Raw genomic sequence first — 12943 nt, forward strand, 5'->3', positions numbered from 1 at the left:
AGGTGGATTAGTGGGTGGATTGAGGTGTAAGAGTAAGTCGGGTTAGTCTAACACCATATGTTAACCGAATGGAAGGTTGCACTCAAACAGGCTAGCCCTCAAAGTTTCAGATTAGGCAGTGATGATGACATCGCGACCATCTCGACCAATCAGGGAACTCCGTTAACGAAAAACGTAGTGGTTCTTACAAGACGACTACCTAAATGGCCATCGCATTGAAATATGTGTATTTATGACTGCCCAAATTTATGACTCCCAAATTGGTTTTGGGGGAATGGAAAAGGCGCAGTATCTGTCTCATATATCGTTGGACACCTGAACCGCGCCGTAAGAAAAGGGATAAAGGAGGGAGTGAAAGAAGAAAGGAAGAAAGAGTTGCCGTAGTGGAGGGCTCCGGAATAATGTCGACCACCTGCGGCTCTTTAGCGTGCACTGACATCGCACAGCACACGGCCGCCTTTGCGTTTCGCCTCCATCGAAACGCTGCCGCCGCGGTCGGGTTCGAACCCGGGTACACCAGCTACGCGTCAACTTTGGTTTTGTAGCGAAAGCAACACTACGCCAGCCTGCTAGCCAGCTCGACTTGTCGCGGGGTCGCACTTCAGCCGTATGCCGTGGCCGACGAACGACCTTGAGCCGGCGTTGCCTAGCGACGCCGCAGCCGCGCTCCAACAGATGGCGCCACCGTCGTCGCTCGCTCCACCAGATGTGTTCTGCCGGGGTTGAAGGAGAGGAGGTGTCGCCTCGCGGGGTATATATATATATATATATATATATATATATATATATATATATATATATATTGTGAGCACTTTATGCGCTTTCGTCCTCTCTGGCTGCGACTTCATCCGCTTTTCATGCACTGTACATTCCCATCGTCATCGCTTGGTGCTGTCCGCTGGGAGCACGTCTTTACCAGTGGGCTGGAATAAACGTCTCCCTTGAAGTCTTCCCTTACTATACGCCAGAAGAGCGCGCCGCACGACTCGAGAAGCGTCGTAACGAAGATGCGGCAACAAGTCGTGCCATGCCGGAGTGACTCTTCAATTGCGGAAGAGACCGATTTAAGTTCCCGAGAGCGTCGGAATCAGACGCTGCGTAGACGACGTGCCGACGAAACGAAGCTTCCGCAATTCAACTAGGGTTAACCAGAGCTAAACCACAACCAATTTTTTGGCGACGGGAGGAATGAACGTACGGTTGGAAATTTCATTAGGGAGCGAAAGTTCGAGGGTAGCCACAGTGGTGTACCCAATTCTATGCCTCCAAATCTAAAACCAGTCAGTCGGAGGGTGCGTTGTTCAGGCCTCAGCTGGAGGTACAACATCGCATATAGTGCTGGGCCCTGGAGGTCGCCAAGAAGCATGAACTTCGAGCCACCGCGGTCTAAACTGTGAATAAGCCTATACTTGCAACTCTAGGCTAATTTGCTTCGTGCCCTAGACTGTGCCTCGAAAGGAGGATTGAAAAGGGTCGTCCATGATGCAGAACGCTGTGAATCAGGCATGTCTCGTCGCGCGCCGCTTCTTCCTGCACCCTACCCGCACGCAACGCTAGACCAGTCCCGGCAGCGGCAGCACCGTTTTTTGCCCCGCCGCGGTGGCTCAGTGATTAGGGCGCTCGACTACTGATCCGGAGTTCCCGGGTTCGAAATCGACCGCGGCGGCTGCGTTTTTATGGAGGAAAAACGCTAAGGCGCCCGTGTGCTGTGCGATGTCAGTGCACGTTACAGATCCCCGGGTGGTCGAAATTATTCCGGAGCCCTCCACTACGGCACCTATTCTTCCTTTCTTCTTTCACTCCCTCCTTTATCCCTTCCCTTACGGCGCGGTTCAGGTGTCCAACGATATATGAGACAGATACTGCGCCATTTCCTTTCCCCAAAAAACCAATTATTATTATTATTATCACCGTTTTAAAGTGAAATGTGATCAAACTGACCGGCTGCAGTTCGTGCTGTGGGCCGTGCTCTCGCTGTATATTTACGCATACTTTAACATTCTCGCCTCTTTATAATCAAGCATGAGCTCCACATAGGCTTCTAGAAGTCCACCTGATGGTAAACTGAAAATTAAACTGGATATGCCCTATGAGCATAGGGAAATCACCAAAGGCGAAGTATAGGAGAAGATTTCAATTAGGGTGTTATGCAAAGAGAGCAATTGAAGCAGAAACTCGTAATTTGGTTTGGTTTGGTTTATGCGGGTTTAACGTCCCAAAGCGACTCAGGCTATGAGAGACGCCGTAGTGAAGGGCTCCGGAAATTTCGACCACCTGGGTTTCTTTAACGTGCACTGACATCGCACAGCACACGGGCCTCTAGAATTTCGCCTCCATCGAAATTCGACCGCCGCGGCCGGGATCGAACCCGCGTCTTTCGGGCCGGCAGCCGAGCACCATAACCACTCAGCCACCGCGGCGGCTGAAACTCGTAATTCATTCTTGACGCAGGTGGTCGAAACTATTCCGGAGCCCTCCATTACGGCACCTCTTTCTTTCTGTCTTCTTTCACTCCATCCTTTATCCCTTCCCTTACGGCGCGGTTAAGGTGTTCAACGATCTATGAGACAGATACTGCCCCGTTTCCTTCCCCAAAAACCAATTATTATTATATTCTTGAAAAACGCGGTAGCATATATGCTACCCGTTAATCTAGCACGAGCTGAAACAGCAGGCCATCTCATACGCTCCTTTAATGATAATAATAATTGTTTTTTTGGTGAAAGGAAAGGGCGCAGTATCTGTCTCATATATCGTTGGACACCTGAACCGCGCCGTAAGGGAATGGATAAAGGAGGGAGTGAAAGAAGAAAGAAATAGGTACCGTAGTGGAGGGCTCCGGGATAATTCCAACCACCTGGGGATCTTTAACGTGCACTGACATCGCACAGCACACGGGCGCCTTAGCGTTTTTCCTCCATCAAAACGCAGCCGCCGCGGTCGGGTTCGAACCCGGGCACTCCGGATCAGTAATCGAGCGCTCTAACCACTGCGCCACCGCTGCGGGTACGCTCCTTTCTCGCAAAGCCACATTTCGCGCGAAATCTGCTGCGTCTTCGATGGGAAGAAAAATCGCACGACATTGTCATCATTTCCCAGAAAACTCTTCGTATAGCGCGAGGAAGCTTCGCCAGCTAGGCTGGAGAGGACATTTTTGGGTCGGTGAAGTGAGCTCAATAGCCTAGTTACATACGCTCATATCAAAGCACTCAATATGAGGTTGTCTACGAGAACCGAGACATTGCGTAATATAGGCTTCCAAAAAAAGACGCTGTCTGTAAAAGAAGTTCACTGGTAAAAAAAAAAAGTTATTCGCGTTAAACATGGCTATGTTTGCATTCGGTTCTAGTTATCTCCCAGTTGTAAGCAATCCTGCCAAGAACCTGCTCTAGCTGCGAAGCGGAGGTCTGCGTAAAGAGGAGATGGGTGTTGAATCCAAGCCCCGAGCAAAGTTGAAACCCTGTGTCCTTATCTCAACGAGGTTCCTCCTGTATACGCAAGTCCGCCAGCGCGCTTTCTGAGCGCCCTCCATATCTGCTTCAGTCTTCGCAACTTAACGAGTTCTTAAGAGCCGCTCCGTACAGCGGTTTAATTCGGGGCCTGGAAAACGAGGTTCTGGTCGTGGCCAATTAACTCTCTGCTCCTACGCAGCGCCATCCAGGGGTGCGCGGTGCAGGCTTCAATCTAGACCTGTAGACTGGCTCGAGTGCGCGTTACAGCAGCGCGCTTGTGCGAGTCGTCGCCTTGAGCATGTGAGGCTCGTACCAAAGAGGCTGTTTTAAGATGCAGAGGGCCGATACGGCGGACAGAAAAAAGAAGCGACTTCTATGGACGTTTTGAAGACGAAATGAAGAGGTAATTATGCCACCTTCACAGGCGCGAAAGAACTAATGCTATTATGCGCTGGATATCAAGTTAATGTGCTTGTATTTTAGGGTGGATTTTGTGGAACGTTTAAAAACGTTTTCGAACGTTTAGAGTGTCACCCGCCGCGGTGGCTCAGTGGTTAGGGCGCTCGGCTACTGATCCGGAGTTCCCGGGTTCGAACCCGACAGCGGCGGCTGCGTTTTATGGAGGAAAAATGCTAAGGCACCCGTGTGCTGTGCGATGTCAGTGCACGTTAAAGATCCCCAGGTGGTCGAAATTATTCCGGAGCCCTCCACTACGGCACCTCTTCTTCCTTTCTTCTTTCACTCCCTCCTTTATCCCTTCCCTTACGGCGCGGTTCCGGTGTCCGCCGATATATGAGACAGATACTACGCCATTGCCATTCCCCCAAAACCAATTATTATTATTATTACTATTAACGTTTAGGGTGACATGAGGAGGAGCCTCTAGCGAGTCAGTCGCCTTACTCGAAGGCAAGGTAAACGGTGAGCTACCACACTGCAAGAGAAATGAGTGGGGGAATGTGTGCATATGCATGCAGGAGTAGGGGTTTCCGAGAATGCATAGCGCAGTTTCTAGCTCGACAGCTTTGGAGGTCCCGTTCAGCGAAAACCCGGCATCGACGTCATTGACTGGAAATATTTTATTGGTCGAGAGCGTACTGACGAAGAAGAGCAGTGTCAGCGAAATAAGAAGGTGGGTAAGTGGAATCGAACCGATATCGAGAGCCGGGAACACTACCTCTACGGAGAGCTCGTTCTCTGAGGTAGAAGGAAGCCTATTACGGGCCCCTCACTTCGCACTGTAGGCCCATTAGATTACAGGAACACTGGGTTAATTAGGGTCACTAATTATCGCCACCAGTCACTATATGGAGGATGATGTGTAGTAAAGTAGTATTTGATGGCAAGAAGCGTGTCGATGTCTGCGAAAGCGTGTGCAAGGGGACCCCCAAACGATCACAGGGGCCCTTTAACACTACCCGCCGCGGTGGCTCAGTGGTTAGGGCGCTCGACTACTGATCCGGAGTTCCCGGGTTCGAACCCGACCGCGGCGGCTGCGTTTTTATGGAGGAAAAACGCAAAGAGGCACCCGTGTGCTGTGCGATGTCAGTGCATGTTAAACATCCCCGGGTGGTCGAAATTATTCCGGAGCCCTCCACTACGGCACCTCTTTCTTCCTTCTTTCACTCCCTCCTTTATACCTTCCCTTAAGGCTCTATTCGTGAGCCCACAGAGATAAGTGAGACAGTTACTGCGTCATTGCATTTCCCTTTGAACCAACTATTATTATTACCCTTTAACACTATCGTGTGATACTCCTAAAGTGAACTTGCGTGTCCCAAAATTATGGCTCGCGATTACGTATGTGTGCGCAATGTATATGCAATGTACTTATCGCTTCGTCGAAAGTGATGCCCAGAAAAAACAAAAACCACCGAACATACGCATTCTCGCGGCACTTACTGTACCCAAGCAAAGTATATAAGGTTCCTTATTATTAGCTGTTGTAACAATTATGGCCGAAGTACGGAGGAAAACAAATACCATAAGAAGAACGACGTAATTAGCCCTAGCGTGCTCGAGGAGAACTCGGCTGACGCGAACGTGGAGTTTCTGCAGTCTCTATAGACTGTTTCACACACTCTTGTGGGACACCAGGAAAGTTATCCCTCTCTAGCCTAAGCTTCTTTCATCAATGCACACTCATCTGCAGGCTTAGTTGCTCCGGCTGTTGTGTGATTTGGTAATGCAGTTGTGTACTAAAGGTTTAACGGCAAGAATCCCTATGCACGTCAGATATCCGCATGTTATCTGAGTGAGAAAACTAATAAGATATGACCTTCTGCATAAATATAATCAAACATATATTATCATCATTTAAAAAACTCGACTCCGATAGCGTGTGAGGAAATGATTGAAGTAACAAGTTCTGCTTTTCGCTAAAGTCGTTCAACGTACGCTGTGACGCATTAAATAAACATTGCACTTTCCGCTAACCGATCGATGCACATCATTTACAGCCTTCGACATTACTATGCCCACGATGTATAACAAAGACTCACTGTGATAATTCACGCTGCGTTCTTTCATTCGTTCTTCCTATAGCTGCATTATGTACGACGTGAACCCTCGTTCATTTTTGTTATCTGCATGCTCTTCCTCTTATGTAATTGCCAGCCGGGCCCTTCGGGCACTTAAACAAATAAACAAAATAAATAAATATGATCGGCTTAGTGGCAAAGGGCTTTATCTGATCGTCACTTTGTTTGGACATTTTGTTTACACTTTGTTTGCTGAAATTTTAACTAGTTATTTCATGTGTTTGCGCATCATGTATTCTCAAAATCGAGCAAAGAAGTTCAACTAAAGGGATCTTTAGTTCAATCTGAACAGGGGAATCAGGAATATAGAGTAGATTAAAAAAATAAACACGTGATTCAAATAGCCCTGATCCAATTCATAATGAACTATTAATCCGTGAGATAAAAATGCTGTAATGCAGGAAAAGTATTATAGCCCTAACCTGTCTGTCTGTCTGTCTGTCTGTTGCTGCCAGGAAGAAAGAAAATGAAAGTGCACAGGCCTGCTCACTGGCTCAAGCCGAGCCACAATGGCTACCACGTGCAGATAGTAGGAGAGTTGAAAGAGGGGATAGAAAGACAGGATAGTAAAGACGCGCTAAAGACAAGGCCGATCCCGGAGGTAGTGCAATACCGGGCCAACCGGTGGCGGGAAAGAAGCATCCTTCAAACTCCCCGCCACATTTCCAAAATTAAGTCCAACTTGGACCCGTAACCGATACTCTACTGTTTATACTAACATACTCTACTGTATATACTAAGATACTCTACTGTATATACTAACAGATACTCTACAGATACTCTACTTTGTCTTTAGCCCTAACCTGGAGAGGGGCCTTCTGTGAATGAATTCACAGAGCAGTACTTGCCTGGGCAGCACTGCCTAACAAGAAGAAAAATTAAACATATAGAGTGACAAATCTATTAAAAATTGCACGATGTTAACAACGCAGTCTGAACGCAAGCAATTTTTAAGTGCTTAGCTATTAATTTTTTAACATGTCGAAATGTTCCCGACATGTATTAAATAAAATTCGCCCTGAACCCGGGCACATTTTTCTTAAGCTGCGACCATCTTGAGAAACCTGTGTTCTTTTACATTGTAGTCGTACAGCTATGCTCCGACAGGCACTAATAATTAATCTCTTCTATATTTTGAGAAAATCGGCTTCGACAGCGAATCTGGTTCGTTCCCTTGGAGCAGAAAGGAACAGCAGTAAAACGAATAGTGCTTGCTCGAAAAAATAGTTTCCACATCGCTGTAAGCGGGTCTAAAAAGAATGTGCACAGAGTGTACAAGAGAGCAAGGTGGATGCGTTCAATAAGGGAAGTGTTCAATAATTCCTTTGGCACCAGCGAGGTGGTTCAGTGGGTCTGGTGTTCGGTTGAGCACGAGGTCACGGTATCGAATCCCAGCCGCAGTGGCCGCATTTCGATGCATGTGAAATGAAAAAGTGCCCTGCGAAGAGCGATATCAGTGTACGGTAAAACAACCTCAGGTGGTCGAAATCATTCCGGAGCCCTCCACTACAGCGTCCCTCAAAGCTCATGCGCATCTTAGGGGAGATAAACCCCACACACCGAGCCGTATCTTACCGTACCATACCTCACCATACCATACCCTACCATACCGTATCGTATCGTACCGCACCGTGCCGTATCGTATTGTATCGTATACCATACCATACTTTACCCTATCCCACCCTACCGTATCGCACCGTACCGCACCATACGATGCCATACCATACCATGCCGCACCGCAATATACCGCACGTACCGCGCCATACCTTATCGTACCTTACCGTACCACACCATAAATGGAATACCATCTCACGCTGTACTATCCCATACCATAAAATAGCATACCACACAATACCGTACCATACCATGTATAATCGTTTGAACCTTTAAGGTTCAAACTTGGGCTAGATGGTGTCCTTCCCCTGTGCTGCCACGCTTCTACGTAGCGCCAATTCCTGAACACACCATACCACACCATACCATGGCATACCGTACCATACAACCGTATCACATCAAACCCCTATTTCCGTTGGCATAGAACTAATTCCTTTCCCGACGGGGACCCTCCTGTCGACAGCTCCTCTCGGCACGGCAGAGCGAACACTTTCGGTGTCGCGTTTCGCCAGGCCATAACGGCTTTTCGCCTCCTCAGCTCAGAGTCAGGATTGCGACTGACGCCCTCCGAGAGCCGTGGGCCTCAACAGCAGCTCCGCTCCAAAGCCAGCGTAGCAGCATCCTGCAAAGCCGGCGCTTTCTACCGAGACAGCTCGAAACGGCAGCACATACCGGGAACGGCGGGGGAGCCGTGAGAACAGTGACAGCTGACGCTCGCAGCCTTCACTTTCCGCCCGCTGCTTTTTTCATCCGCTCGGTGGAGAGAAGAAAAGGGTTCCGAGAAGCCGGCACCGCACGACATCGTCTCTCCGCGCCGAAATGAAGCGTCCCATATTTATTGATGCGAAAGCATTAGAACGCTATGTGCCGTCAGCAGTAGTTGTCCGCACAACTGCGTCGTCCATTAAAGATAAATGTGAAAAAGTTTGCGTTAGATAGTGCGTGATGAGATCTTGCTCTGGGAAAAGTTTTGGCGGATGAATTATAATTATTTAAATTAATTAATTAATTAAAAATTACACTTGGACGTCACAAAAGCCCCAGACGTCGACATAGCACCTGGACGTCAAAACAGCCACGGACGTCGGCATAGCACCTGGATGTAAAAACTAAAATAAATAAAATAAAAAGAACATAATCTAATCAAAAACAAGAAATAAAAATGAAGAATAAGTGGGAAAAAACCCGCGTTCTAGAAAGTTCCATGACGTCACATCCGCTGATGTCACTGCAAGTCTATACGTAGAAGACACGCAATGCTTCCCTATTTATCCAATGCGGGTCGCCGCAGTGATCGCAATGTTCTTTATTTATCACATTACCTGTTTGGCATTACAGTGTGTGTGTGGGGGGAGAGTTACAACTTAATCATACGACAAAGTGGCAGAAAAAAACAAGTATTCACAGCAAATACAATGCAGCATAGTTTGCTAAAAGCAAACATAAGCATAAAATTACACCATTGCGGCAAACGATTCATTAGATTTTGTTGAAACGACTTCCTGGGGCAATCTATTCCATTCATTTATTGTTTTTGGAAAAAAAAATAATATTTGCAGTAAATCAGTTCTGCATTTAATTTCTTTTACATTGAAACTGTGCTCCCTTTTTCGCCGATAAGTAGTCTGGCGGAAATAAATAATGGTCACGGTCAATACCTGCGCGGAATACAATTCAAAGGCAGCTCCGTTACTTTTGGTGCGAAAGTCGTACTTATCCCTGTCAAACCCAACCAATAATCTTGTGGCCTGCATGACCTTGAGGTTGACCTTGGCCAACCTACACAAATAAAATTAACATTGTCGCGCCTGGGTTTGGAGCCCGCGGCGGCGCAAACATTGCACGCTGGCCACTGCACGAGAGCACTAGGGTATCGCCGCAGCCGATCAGGACTCGTGTTAAACTGGAGTATTAATAATAATAATAATTGGTTTTGGGGGAAAGGAAATTGCGCAGTATCTGTCTCATATATCGTTGGACACCTGAACCGCGCCGTAAGGGAAGGGATAAAGGAGGGAGGGAAAGAAGAAAGGAAGAAAGAGGTGCCGTAGTGGAGAGCTCCGGAATAATTTCGACCACCTGGGGATCTTTAACGTGCGTCGCACAGCACACGGGCGCCTTAGCGTTTTTCCTCCATAAAAACGCAGCCGCCGCGGTCGGGTTCGAACCCGGGAACTCCGGATCAGTAGTCGAGCGCCCTAACCACTAAGCCACCGCGGCGGGTTTAAACTGGAGTACACTCTCGCATTTTGAATTGCACGTCGTCGTCTCCATAACACTAAGGCGCCCGTGTGCTGTGCGATATCAGTGCACGTTAAAGATCCCCAGGTGGTCTAAATTATTCCGGAGACCTCCACTACGGCAGCTCTTTCTTCATTTCTTCTTTCACTCCCTCCTTTATCCCTTCCCTTACGGCGCGGTTCAGGTGTCCAACGATATGTGAGACAGATACTGCGCCATAATGCGATACAGCGCGAATAAAGACGGGGACGATGCGAGACAAGACACCACAGCGCTGTGGTGTCTTGTCTCGCTTCGTCCCCGTCTTTATTCGCGCTGTATCGCATTATGGAAAATTACCAACTAGCCCGATCTGCCACTCTTGCAAGTTATATTTCTAGTTCCTCGGGCCCTTTCATGTGTTTCTCTCAGCGCTGTGGTGTCTTGTCTCGCTTCGTCCCCGTCTTTATTCGCGCTGTATCGCATTATGGAAAATTACCAACTAGCCCGATCTGCCACTCTTGCAAGTTATATTTCTAGTTCCTCGGGCCCTTTCATGTGTTTCTCTCAGCGCTGTGGTGTCTTGTCTCGCTTCGTCCCCGTCTTTATTCGCGCTGTATCGCATTATGGAAAATTACCAACTAGCCCGATCTGCCACTCTTGCAAGTTATATTTCTAGTTCCTCGGGCCCTTTCATGTGTTTCTCTCAGCGCTGTGGTGTCTTGTCTCGCTTCGTCCCCGTCTTTATTCGCGCTGTATCGCATTATGGAAAATTACCAACTAGCCCGATCTGCCACTCTTGCAAGTTATATTTCTAGTTCCTCGGGCCCTTTCATGTGTTTCTCTCAGCGCTGTGGTGTCTTGTCTCGCTTCGTCCCCGTCTTTATTCGCGCTGTATCGCATTATGGAAAATTACCAACTAGCCCGATCTGCCACTCTTGCAAGATACTGCGCCATTGCCTTTCCCCAATAACCAATTATTATTAGTCTCCATCAGCTTCCATCCGTACGCAAAAGCTTCATCACGACCTACACAGTTTAACACTAAAACCCCACCATTTTTATTTTAAATTTTCCCAATATTCAAGGATTGTCATCTACAGAATCTCTAGGAAAAGCGTGCCAAGCATTTTGGCCAGCATTTAAAATGGCGGCGTAATCAACGAATAAATCTCAGACTTCTCCCGAAAGCCTCTGTGGAAAGCGAAGAAGCTCCGTGCCAAGCTTTTTGGCCAGCATTTAAAATGGCGGCGTAATCAACGAATAAATCTCAGACTTCTCCCGAAAGCCTCTGTGGAAAGCGAAGAAGCTCCGTGCCAAGCTTTTTGGCCAGCATTTAAAATGGCGGCGTAATCAACGAATAAATCTCGAACTTCTCCCGACAGCCTCAAGAAGCTCCGTGCCAAGCTTTTTGGCCAGCATTTAAAATGGCGGCGTAATCAACGAATAAATCTCGAACTTCTCCCGACAGCCTCTGTGGAAAGCGAAGAAGCTCCGTGCCAAGCTTTTTGGCCAGCATTTAAAATGGCGGCGTAATCAACGAATAAATCTCGAACTTCTCCCGACAGCCTCTGTGGAAAGCGAAGAAGCTCCGTGCCAAGCTTTTTGGCCAGCATTTAAAATGGCGGCGTAATCAACGAATAAATCTCAGACTTCTCCCGACAGCCTCTGTGGAAAGCGAAGAAGCTCCGTGCCAAGCTTTTTGGCCAGCATTTAAAATGGCGGCGTAATCAACGAATAAATCTCGAACTTCTCCCGACAGCCTCTGTGGAAAGCGAAGAAGCTCCGTGCCAAGCTTTTTGGCCAGCATTTAAAATGGCGGCGTAATCAACGAATAAATCTCGAACTTCTCCCGACAGCCTCTGTGGAAAGCGAAGAAGCTCCGTGCCAAGCTTTTTGGCCAGCATTTAAAATGGCGGCGTAATCAACGAATAAATCTCAGACTTCTCCCGACAGCCTCTGTGGAAGGCGAAGAAGCTCCGTGCCAAGCTTTTTGGCCAGCATTTAAAATGGCGGCGTAACCAACGAATAAATCTCGAACTTCTCCCGACAGCCTCTGTGGAAAGCGAAGAAGCTCCGTGCCAAGCTTTTTGGCCAGCATTTAAAATGGCGGCGTAATCAACGAATAAATCTCGAACTTCTCCCGAGAGCCTCTGTGGAAAGCGAAGAAGCTCCGTGCCAAGCTTTTTGGCCAGCATTTAAAATGGCGACGTAATCAACGAATAAATCTCAGATTTCTCCCGACAGCCTCTGTGGAAAGCGAAGAAGCTCCGTGCCAAGCTTTCTGGCCAGCATTTAAAATGGCGGCGTAATCAACGAATAAATCTCAGATTTCTCCCGACCGCCTATAAAGGAAAGCGAAGACGCTCAGCGATGACGTCACGGACGCCGCGGTAACCCACCACGGTGTAACCATGTCGTGAATTGAACATATAACCACTACGACCGTTATAATTGCCATCATCATCATCATCATCACAGTTGGCCTGTAGAAAGGAACGCGTGTAGAAGAAAGTGTCGGCGTCAGCGAATCAAGCTGCAAGTTTCTCCCACCCCGAGCCTGGCGCGCTGGGATACGCTTCCTATAAAGGGACTAAATAGCCACAGTCCTTATGTCCCTCCTGCCCTCTGCTGGGTGGCGCTGCCAGAGCTGGCAAAAATATGACACCACGCATTCAAGACAAAGAAACGATAGAGCTTATTCTTATCCAGTGTAAGATCAGTCAACACTCAGCGCATGATGCCGCCGCAGGAATCCGCGAAGCACTGGAGTTTCGGAATACCCAGGACATGCTCAATTTTCAAACAGTAGAAAAAAGTAAGAGACGGCTATATGATCGGTGGAGAAGGTCAAGGGAGTAGTTCAGAAAAGAAAACACAATTAGAGGGTAATCCGAAGATGTTGAGCATAATAGTAATTAATGGGTAATTGTCACTAGCCCCAACCCAATACAAAGACGAGGCTAATAATTATCGATCTTATCTACCTCTCGTATAGAGGCTGCATTTGGAAAACAGAGGCACCGGGGCATTTAGCCTTGACGACAGTTGGAGAAACAACAATAAGAACACGCTGTAGCGACGGCGATGACGACTAAAAAGACGGTCGACCTCGAA

The 12943-nt window shown here is 47.8% G+C and overlaps 1 protein-coding gene and 1 pseudogene across 3 annotated transcripts in view; both read right to left on the bottom strand.

Annotated features, from left to right (window-relative positions):
- Positions 1–12943, bottom strand: part of wake (ankyrin repeat and fibronectin type III domain containing protein wide awake) — a 423547-nt gene that overhangs the window by 131067 nt on the left and 279537 nt on the right. The gene's annotated exons all lie outside the window — the stretch shown is intronic.
- Positions 6572–6735, bottom strand: LOC144102904 (U2 spliceosomal RNA; annotated as a pseudogene).

This window comes from Amblyomma americanum, chromosome 8, assembly GCF_052857255.1.
Source record: "Amblyomma americanum isolate KBUSLIRL-KWMA chromosome 8, ASM5285725v1, whole genome shotgun sequence".
NCBI lineage: Eukaryota > Metazoa > Arthropoda > Arachnida > Ixodida > Ixodidae > Amblyomma > Amblyomma americanum.